The 11,898-nt window shown below is 37.6% G+C and overlaps 1 long non-coding RNA gene across 1 annotated transcript; it reads right to left on the bottom strand.

Annotated features, from left to right (window-relative positions):
- Positions 1 to 4,152: 4,152 nt before the first annotated feature.
- On the bottom strand, positions 4,153 to 8,223 carry LOC136719099 (uncharacterized). The gene is made up of 4 exons (XR_010805357.1): positions 8,088 to 8,223; positions 7,644 to 7,720; positions 6,521 to 6,645; positions 4,153 to 4,384 (listed from the first exon to the last, which is right to left on the bottom strand). It is a non-coding gene; the product is annotated as an uncharacterized LOC136719099 (long non-coding RNA).
- Between the last annotated feature and the right edge of the window lie 3,675 nt (positions 8,224 to 11,898).

The raw sequence follows: 11,898 nt of genomic DNA, 5'->3' as shown, positions 1-11,898 counted from the left end.
AACTCAACAGAGCAACAGCAAGGCAGTGACAGCTTCATCTACATGCATGAGTCTATAGGAGCAAGGAGGAAGCCTACAAGAACTGGCGTATACAAGATCTGGGGGAGCTCAGGATCCCATGATGGGACCCACCTCCGGGGACGGTCAGTTCCCCCTGCTGGAGCCCGAGTCCAAGATCTTTTAAAGATTTTACGGCTGATTGTTTTTAAAAAGATTTAAAAAAAAAAACGAATCTTAAGTGTTTTTAAAGATTTAGTTGTTTTTAATTCACATTGTTCAGGGTTTTTTTGATATAGTTTTGTTATATTTTGTTGTCAAATACATTGACCGTTTTGGGTTTAATTTAAAATGCATTGGACTTTTTTTGTTTGTTTTTTATTTTTTCCTTTTTAATTGTTTTTTTAATTTGTTCAATGCATTTTCAGTTATTTTCAATGTATTTGACCCTTTTGTTGGTGTGCAATTTTTGCTTTTATCACGTTTGTTTTGTTGATTTGAGCACGTTTATTTTAAAGTTAATTGTTTTAGTTTGTGTTAAAATCACAAAGATTTTAAAATTTTTTAAGTGATTTTAATGACTGATATTTTAAATGATTTTAATCATAAGTATTAAAAATTGAATTGTTTTTATTCATGCAATGTAAAATACTCAACCCAATAAACAGTATTTTACTTTTATCAAAGCACTGTCACATGATATCCAAGCAAACACTACCTCTAATATATATATATATATGACTTGTTTGTCCAGCACATCCCACAGATGCTTGATTGGATTGAGATCTGGGGAATTTGGAGGCCAAGTCAACACCTTGAACTTGTGATTCATCAGACCAGGCCACCTTCTTCCATTGCTCTGTCGTCCAGTTCTGATGCTCATCGTGCCCATTGTAACTGCTTTCGGCAGTGGACAGGGGTCAGCATGGGCACCCTGACTGGTCTGCGGCTACGCAGCCCCATACGCAACAAACTGCGACGCACTGTGTGTTCTGACACCTTTCTATCAGAACCAGCATTAACTTTTTCAGCAATTTGACCTACAGTAGCTTGTCTGTTGGATCGGACCACAAGGGCCAGCCTTTGCTCCCCACGTGCATCAATGAGCCTTGGCCGCCCATGACCCTGTCACCTGCAATTTTGTAGATGCTCTGACCCAGTCATCTAGCCATCACAATTTGGCCCTTGTCAAAGTCGCTCAGATCCTTACGCTTGCCCTTTTTCCTGCATTGTCATTGGTAGGCATTTTTCCAGGTGTGCAAAATTACCTGGATGACATTATCATTTATGGCATGGATGTTACTGAACATGACCACAATCTAAAATCAGTCCTCCACCACCTAAAAGAGGCAGGTCTACTCCTGAATGAGGTGCTGCTTCAATTGTTCAAGTTGCCGCTTTCTCTGTCATGTTTCTGCAAATGGAATCCTGCCAGATAAAGAGCACATTAGGGGTTTGCTCAATGCCCCAGCACCTACAGATGCTGCTGCACTATGTTCGTTTTTGGGCTTACTCTCCTGGTACTCGAAATTCATCCCTAACTTTGCAACCGAGTCAGAGCCAATGCGAGTATGCATTAGACAAGAAAGGACTTTAAACGGACATTTGAGGCACAGCAAAGCTTTGCAAAAGTCAAAACACTACTTGTCAGTAGTGCTGCCCTTACTCCCTTTGATCAAGCCCTACCTTCACTTGTGTCTACAGACAATTCTGATCATGGATTAGGTGCTGTGCTTACCCAGCTTCACCCTGATGGCACAGAACACATGATGGCATTTGCATCCAGAACACTCAATGCTGTGGAATGCAAATACACTACAGTGTAAAAAGAGGCACTAAGTTGTGTATGGGCAGTACTAAGGTGCCGTACATACTTGTGGGGCCGTCGTTTCACCTTGCGTATGGATCACCAGGCTCTCACAATGGAAAAGGTAGGACAAATTTAAAGAGTTAGGAACAAAACTAAAGAGCAGAACCTCTACAGAAGTTTTCTCTGAAATACTTCCGGTACCACGTGCATGGCCAGGGAGACAGGCTGAGATTAGAAGGTTTAACACGTGGTTAAAATCCTGGTGTAGGGAAGAGGGGTTTATGTTTATGGAGCATTGGTCTTTCTTCTGGAATAGATGGGACCTGTACAAAATGGACGGTCTACATCTAAACAGAAGGGGGGCTAATGCATTGGGAGAGCGTATGTGCAGAGTAATTGAGAATCATTTAAACTAGGGACCAGGGGGGCAGGGAGCTCTGACAATGGCAGATGTTCCTCTAAGGAAAGAAAACAAAGGGAACCAGCTAGCAGGAAAGTCCTGAAATGTTTGTACCTCAATGCCAGGAGTATAAGGAACAAGATGTTGGAAGCCACAGTGCTGGCATGTGACTATGATGTTGTAGCAGTGACAGAAACATGGCTTACAGAAAATGATTGGAATGAATACAAGTTGGAAGGATACACACAGTTTAGGAGAGTCAGGCAAAATCGAAAAAGGGGGTGGGGTGAAAAATGACTTTGAGGCAGACAAACTCATATTAGATCCCAGTAACGGAACAGAATCTTTGTGGGTGAAACTTTTGAACAAGAGATCTGAAGGATTAGTGGTAGGAGTGTGTTACAGACCACGCAACTCAGATATTCAGCAAGATGTTGCATTGTACAGTGTAATCAGGAGTGCATGTAGCAAGGATGTGGCTGTTATCATGGGGGATTTCAATTTCCCAAACATAGACTGGGAAACCCCGGTTGGGACTACAGAAGCAGAAATAGAAATGGTTGAGATGGTAAATTACTGCTTTCTAACTCAATTTGTCAGGGAACCAACCAAGGAGAGAGCATGCTATGACTTGATCTTTTCAAATGACCAAGACAGAGTCAGAGAGACACTAGTTAGAGAACCAATGGCAAATTGTGATCACAAAATGGTTAGCTTTGAGGCATTCTTTCAAAAAACAAGGACCAAGTAAAAACAATGGTCTACAATTTAAGAAAAGCAAACCTTGATGGTGTGAGGTCGGCACTTAGAAGAGGTAGATGGGAGCACACTGGATACAGATTCAGTTGAAAATGGATGGTTATATTCTAAGCATATACTACTTGAGGCTCAGGAGCAATTTGTAACAAAACTTAGCAAATTGAGGACAGTAGTGAAGATGGCGGCATCACTTATTTTGACAGCCGGAAGTCCCGCCCTCCTTATGACTTTTGAACCGGACCGTTGAACCAGAACTCCTCTCTCCTTCCCAGCACCCCCTGAGTTACCCGTTAACCCCCCCTTGTCAGCCATCTGATAACGGCCATTTTGAATGTCAGCCATCTTGGATGATATCGGCCATTTGTAAGGTCATAAGTCATCTGGTAAGATGGTAGCCATTTTGTTAGGGTGACATCCATCAAGGGCACCTCACCCTGCTGGTGTGGAGGTGTAATGTTTAATAGCATAAACTGTGTTTTTAAGGTTATATTGTTTTATGATACTGTGTTGGTAAATAAAAAAATAAGAAAAAAAAGATTTATATATTTTAGGTTATAATGTTTTATGATACTGTTTAAGTAAATAAAAAGAGAATAAGAAGTTTTATATATATATATATATATATATATATATACACACATTTCTTATTCTCTTTATAAAACAAAACAAAGTTTTAGTATCATAAAATATATAAAATGTGTATATGTGTATATATATATATATATATGTATATGTGTATATATATATGTATATATATATATATATATGTATATATATATGTATATATATATGTATATATATATGTATATATATATGTATATATATATATATATATATATGTATATATGAGAATAAGAAAAGTTTTAAATATATATTATATTTTAGATTATAATGTTTTATGATTCGTTTTAGTAAATTAAAAAATAAGAAAAATGAATATTTACCCAGCGTGGGATTTGAACCCAAATGCTTTTAGTTTTTATGTTTTATGATTTGGCTTAGGATGATACTGTGTTGGCAAAATAAAAAACGTAAGAAAAAAATAAATTAAGAAATGTATAGACTTACATATATTGCATGTTGAAGAAACCCTCTTAAATTGACGAAAACGGCAGTGCAGGAGTTGTGTTGCAAATGGTAAAGAAGTCTTTTAATCAGGCCGGCCCAGAAGAAAACCAGAGTGGACTCGTGTTCAAACAGCTTTATTACAGATCTCTTCCGCGTTTGCATTTTTATACAGTTCTAAACAAAAGGTGAATAATGTCCAATCAGCAGAGGGCAGTGTGCCGGATGTGCATGTGGATTGGTTCAGCCCTCTGCTTCTCTACTTCCTCTTCCTCCTTTGGAGTGTAGGGTTACCAAAAACCGGGGGTGACGTCGCCGTTTCGTCCGCAAAGCATTCTGGAATGCGCAAAGGACTGTGGGGCAGAGAGTGGTTCCACGTGTAATCAGAAAAGTGGGGGTGCAGGGGGAGAGAAACAGACAGACAGAATTATACAAAAACATTTTATATATTCCATTCAAGGAAATATATATACATATTCATATACATTTGAATATTTATGTAGAGCTGATATGTCATTTATTTTATTTAAATTTGACAAGACCTCAGGTCTTTCACATGTCATTACATATATATATATATATATATATATATATATATATACACTCACCTAAAGGATTATTAGGAACACCTGTTCAATTTCTCATTAATGCAATTATCTAACCAACCAATCACATGGCAGTTGCTTCAATGCATTTAGGGGTGTAGTCCTGGTCAAGACAATCTCCTGAACTCCAAACTGAATGTCTGAATGGGAAAGAAAGGTGATTTAAGCAATTTTGAGCATGGCATGGTTGTTGGTGCCAGACGGGCCGGTCTGAGTCTTTCACAATCTGCTCAGTTACTGGGATTTTCACGCACAACCATTTCTGGGGTTTACAAAGAATGGTGTGAAAAGGGAAAAACATCCAGTATGCGGCAGTCCTGTGGGCGAAAATGCCTTGTTGATGCTAGAGGTCAGAGGAGAATGGGCCGACTGATTCAAGCTGATAGAAGAGCAACTTTGACTGAAATAACCACTTGTTACAACCGAGGTATGCAGCAAAGCATTTGTGAAGCCACAACACGTACAACCTTGAGGCGGATGGGCTACAACAGCAGAAGACCCCACCGGGTACCACTCATCTCCACTACAAATAGGAAAAAGAGGCTACAATTTGCACAAGCTCACCAAAATTGGACAGTTGAAGACTGGAAAAATGTTGCCTGGTCTGATGAGTCTCGATTTCTGTTGAGACATTCAGATGGTAGAGTCAGAATTTGGCGTAAACAGAATGAGAACATGGATCCATCATGCCTTGTTACCACTGTGCAGGCTGGTGGTGGTGGTGTAATGGTGTGGGGGATGTTTTCTTGGCACACTTTAGGCCCCTTAGTGCCAATTGGGCATCGTTTAAATGCCACGGCCTACCTGAGCATTGTTTCTGACCATGTCCATCCCTTTATGACCACCATGTACCCATCCTCTGATGGCTACTTCCAGCAGGATAATGCACCATGTCACAAAGGTCGAATCATTTCAAATTGGTTTCTTGAACATGACAATGAGTTCACTGTACTAAACTGGCCCCCATAGTCACCAGATCTCAACCCAATAGAGCATCTTTTTGATGTGGTGGAACGGGAGCTTCGTGCCCTGGATGTGCATCCCACAAATCTCCATCAACTGCAAGATGCTATCCTATCAATATGGGCCAACATTTCTAAAGAATGCTTTCAGCACCTTGTTGAATCAATGCCATGTAGAATTAAGGCAGTTCTGAAGGCGAAAGGGGGTCAAACACAGTATTAGTATGGTGTTCCTAATAATCCTTTAGGTGAGTGTATATATATATATATAAGCAAACACAGATAAACACACATACATATATCTCTTTAGTTTATATTTATCAATAGACACTAAAGACAAATACAGCACTTTTCTTAGAGAACAACAGTGAAATGTATATAATTATATCTGTACATTTTGACCAGCCCTGTACTTATTATATCTGTTACATTAGTGAATGCTCTAGCCTTAGAGCCTTAACATGCATCATATTTAAGAATATACTGCATTTAATTTCATTACACACACACACACACACACACACATATATATATATATATATATATATATATATATATATATACTAGCAAACACACACAACCACACAAATATATATATCTTGTTATGTTTTATTTATCAATTGACACTAAAGACATGTACCACTTTTCTTAGAGAGACACAGTGAAGCACTATTTGTGAATACTCATATGTATAAAATAATATATAATATATGTATATATAATATCATTTGTTTGTGCTCAAATGTATAGAATTAATAAAATACACACACACAATGGTGACTTTTATTGTGACAAACAAGTATTTTACAACATGGAACATAGTCAGAAGTAGAAAAAGATACGCCAAAAAATGTTGTCCAGATACTTGTAATCATTAATTTCTGGTTCACAACACCAATATTGGACAGAAAGAAACACTGACCTGTACGGAGTAATGTCATTTCCATAACATTTCCAGCATATTCCATATATATTCTATTAAGTCTTTCACTGTTGGCTTCTTTATCAAAGTTATACCCGATTCTGGCAACAAAGTACATCAGGTATCTATTGTAAATAAAGTGAGAAACACTTTTCACAAACAAAGATTCTATTCCTTTGGAAATACCTTATTTTTCAAACCTACAAATACATGGTGACAACTGCAAGCATGAAACACGTACAAAACACAGAAATAGGGACCACATTGCAAGGATATAATAAGCACAAATGGTATTTTACTGCAATTTTAAGTTTTGTAAAATTATTTATATAACTTCTAGGAGTAATCTATAAACTACATAGTGAAAATGCAATCAGTCTTCAGGAAACACACACAGTAGACATAAATATGACGTTGTGCTTATTTCAATGACCCAAAACTGCATTCTACTAAACCCCGACACTCTGAAAAATCACTACAAACTCTATGTTTTGTAAAATGGCTTATTTCACAGACACAGAACCAAATAGGCTCACCCTCAACATAGTCCAACACTTACACAAAGTATGATGTAAACTTAAAGGTTTACCAGTAGCACAGGGGTATTATTAATCTATTCATGCAACTTTTAGACACTTGTCTAATACAGAGCCAACAACTGCATTGACAGCAGGTAGCAGGGCTTAGACAATGCGGTGCGCTGGGGTTTAAAATGATTCTGTAGGCCAGGGCTTTAAAACCTTACCCCATTTTAACATTGTCAAATTAGCCTACAACCCCTAAAATGCTAAGACATGTTTTCTGTATCATATGTATCATGTTGTATTACTATGTACATTAATGTTGTTTATATTTTTGATTTAATTTGACATAATGTTATCAATTTTTTTATTACAAATTAATATATACAAATAACAAATACTATATAATAATAATAATAATAATAATAATAATAATAATAATAATAATAATAATAATAATGCAAAAACATTAAACATATTTGTAATTACAAAATAATATATAAAATAACAATATAATAATTTAATAATAATAATAATAATAATAATAATAATAATAATAATAATAATAATAATAATTTAAAAACATATTAAACAAAACTCACCCTGACTTTGTCACAACCTCAGGATGGGGAACCTCTGCTGTAGACCCTCATCCACTCTTTCAACAGTTTGTAGGTGACTTGTAACACAACGGCAGAAACATGAAAACTCAGTCTTGGTGGGGTGGTTCTGTCCAGTGGTCTGATCTGATGCAACTTTCTACTACATTTCATATTCTATTAAAATAGAACACATGAGTAGTTCATAAAAAAAAGTGTTAAATCTGCTACTCTTATGAGTGTCTCTTCAGCCCCTCATTGCTCCCTTGCATTACAGAGCATGACACGTGCTATTCACATTGAAATTCACATTCATGTTGATGTAGGACTCGTCAACACAAAACTGTACAAAAATACATGAAATACATAAACAATACAAACATTAAGAACAGAAACCAATTTCAATCTGACATTTCACAGTATAGAAATTAAATAAGTTTGAATTACCTCTTGGCTTTCCTCAGGCTCGGAGCCAGGCCCCGTCTTGCCATCTGCGTCAGAAGCTGGGCGCTCTGTGTAAGATTCAGAATATAATTCATCTGTGTGCGGTGGAGAGGGGAAATGGAGATGCAGAGCAGGCAGAGTGTCTGTGAGACTGGTCTCTGTCCTGCTTGTCCTGCAGAGCCTCTCTTATCTGAAATGGCACTGGACACACCCAAAGCAGCAACGCCCCACAGGCAACAGGTCCTTAAGAGAGAACACTGTCAAATTTAACATTCAATAAAAGTCCTCAGTTTTGACCATTTTCAGTTGAATTAATCCTCAGCATCAAATGCATTGAGACTGTACACAGCTTTCAGATGCCTTGTACTTTAAGATATGTTGTATATTTAGGCTACCCTGTTATTGCTTGAATAAAATGTTATTTTATGAGAGCAGTAAGAAAAAGGGGGTACAAAGATATATCATTGAATTAATAATTTTAAGCACTGTTGCTATTAGAAATAACTAAGATGAAGGCCTAAACTGGCTATCCAGTAACTGTTTAAAAATAAATGGTTTTCTGTGAGTGTGCTAAAGAAATTAACTTCTCATTTCTGTCATTACAGTGAACTAACTGGAATACGTAGTATACACCTAACAATTGCTTTAGAATGAAATGCTTTTCTTTATGAAATGTAAGATTAGTGCTCAAAATAATTAGACATCTATATTTCTACCCAGGCTTGATTATGTTGACAGTTTATGGCTGTGCTTTGCCATTAATCCAGATTTCACCTTGTTCTTTATGGGTTGGTTTCAGAGCTTGATTAGCACTAGTTTAAGTACATTACTCAGAATATGGCACTCACCATTGTTTGGTATACAAAATGATTTAGCCTGAAGGACAATAAACCATTGGTATATAGTACTATACTAGGCTAGCAAAAGTAATTTACCCATGTACACAAACAACTTACAGTCTGAATTAAACCTTCTTGGCTCTGTCTCACATGTACCAACTTTTAAAATCTCAATTTGACTTACTAGTAAAAGTAAAAGTAAAACTGAGAGGGATTTAACCAAAGACAAAGAACTGTCTATTTTTTTAATTAAACCTTAATCATTTTTGCCATTATCAATATGTTGAATACCTAAAATGTGCACATAACAGAAAAATTTTCACAGAAATGTGTTTCCTTATGAGACTAGTGAAGTAAAGGCTTAAAAGTGATAATAATAAAAATAAATAAACGTGTCAATATTGGTCTCTTAAAGGGAACTGTATAGAAACAACTCATTTGTGCTATTAAAATAAGTAAAATGAATATGGCACACAAAGACTGTGTGGCAATAATTAAACTGCTCTGTAGTAAAAGCCATGAAACCCGGTCTGATTACATATTCCTTCTTTTATTGTTATTCTTAGTTTTCTCTCTGGGTTAGTGTCCTGGAGAAGGACAGCACATACTTATGAGATTGGGTGGGAAACAGCAGAGCCCTGAATGCGGTTATCAGTAGCAAGCGATGGCGTTCTAGATAAGGCCCTACAACCAGGCATTGGCCATAACATCCCAACGCCAGAGCCACAGAGATCTAGTTTATGTAGCAGGCCTACGAACCCAGTACTCAGAGTGTTTTTTTTAATTATTTAAAACAGTCCTATACTTTCTCACTGTATATTGATACATGTACATTAAGTAAAAAAAATAAACACACTTTGATGTTGAGGTATTGCATGAGCATTTCACTTATTTTCTACGGATTATATATGCTTAGAAATGTTCAGTCCTGATCATTTACACAATCTCATTCTTAAACATGAACTATTTATCTAAATTGTGTATATATGGATTACCTTTAAATATATGTATATCTCACTGTCTGTCTGCCTAAATGGAATGGAATGAGTATTTTGTACTTTATTATTTTACCATGCTACACTTACTATGCTCTCTTGTAATCTTAATCTGTATTGCAGTTTGGGGTGTATTTCACCCTATTCAAACAAAACAGTTATTCAGTTATGAAATCTTCAGATGACCATTTTTTTGTTTTAAAACAATGTAAACAAGTTGAAATATTTTTTAAAGAACATGTCAAGGTAAAAATCTTTAGCACATGTACACCAAACAAAGAACCATAACATGGCATGATGATAAAACATGATATACATAGAACGTTAAGTGATATAACACCATGGTTTTGTGTAAAAACAATGAATGGTCATGTTAGCACCGAAGGCTTTTGAAGTAGGAGGGGAGGCCTTTGTGTGATAATTGTAGTAAAGAAACTGAAACTTTGAAGGCAATTATTTCTGTCTCTGTGAAGAGTAATATGTCCAGGCTAGCCTTATCCCTCTGTATGTCTGGCTTCCTGTAGGAGATTTCAGACCAAAGCTGGTACACTGTCCTCTCACTCTTGAGCTGGAAACTGCTGCTCTGGCTGCTTCTCAAAGCTTTTCCAAATGCACTAAATCATTGTGGGTCTAAACTTCATCGGGTGTCTACAAGCTAGAGATGCTCTTGATTCCTTCATGTGAATGGAGACTATTCACTCCATTAAAGAACAAATAACATATCAAAGGTAATATTTGGTCATAAAGTCATTGCCTTACGAGGTAAACCATGACATATTGTACTAACTAATGGAAAAAACAGTATTGTGGGTTTCTTAAATTCATGAAAATATACTATATATTAAACAAAGTGACAATTGGGAACTATTAAAAAATGTCAGTAGCTTTAATGTAATTATAAATATTGTCTACAAGTAGTTATGATACACACATTTTGTTTAAATGTCATACATGAGCTGATTTCCTTAATAATAATAATAATAATAATAATAATAATAATAATAATAATAATAATAATAGAGAAAGTCAAGAAACAACATAATGAATGAAAGAACCCAACACACAAAATGAAAGAAAATATATCCCATTCTATGGAGTGTACCTATTTTCACTTGACTGAGATAGTTTAGTAGATAGTCTAAGTAGAATGGGGGGCGCCATAGGCGTTTCCAGATATTTTATGGTATGTTACGTCACTTGTTTATTATACCTACGTCATATCCGGACGGAAGTGTACACCCATAGCGCCCTAACCCCCACGACGACCCCCACTCCTTCTCTCCTGCTCTCACCCCCCTAGCCATCCCATTCCCTCCACATACACTGATTAGTTCTGTAGGTCTTTGTTCTTGCGGGAGAGTGTGAATGGTCAGAGTGTGAAGGTGTCAGGTCGGGTAGCTTCTGACCCCCTTCACCCATCATCCCGGAAGTGTACACCCATTTCGCCCTCTACCCCCACGACCCCCCTCTCCTTCTCTCCCCCATCCCTATCCCCAGTGAATGGTCAGAGTGTGAAGGTGTCAGGTTGGGTAGCTTCTGACCCCCCTCACCCATTTCGCCCTCAACCCCCACGACCCCTCTCACCCCCCTCTCCTTCTCTCCCCCTCCCTCTCCCCAAGCTGTTTAGGTCTGCAGTTATTTGTTCGTCCTGGGGAGTGTGAATTGTCCAGAGAGTTCAGAGCCTACTGAAGTGTTGGGTAGCTTCTGACCCTCCTCAACCATCGTCCCGGAAGTGTACACCCATTTCGCCTTCTACCCCCACGACCCCCCTCTCCTTCTCTCACCGCTCCCTATCCCCAGTGATTGGTCAGAGTGTGAAGGAGTTAGATTGGGTAGCTTCTGACCCTCCTCACCCATCGTCACGGAAGTGTACACCCATTTCGCCTTCTACCCCCACGACCCCCCTCTCCTTCTCTCCCCCATCCCTATCCCCAGTGAATGGTCAGAGTGTGAAGGTGTCAGGTTGGGTAGCTTCTGACC

The sequence above is a fragment of the Amia ocellicauda genome, chromosome 23, assembly GCF_036373705.1.
Source record: "Amia ocellicauda isolate fAmiCal2 chromosome 23, fAmiCal2.hap1, whole genome shotgun sequence".
Taxonomy (NCBI): domain Eukaryota; kingdom Metazoa; phylum Chordata; class Actinopteri; order Amiiformes; family Amiidae; genus Amia; species Amia ocellicauda.
The sequence above is the reverse complement of the archived record's forward strand: the minus strand, read 5'-3'. Positions and strand labels throughout refer to the sequence as shown.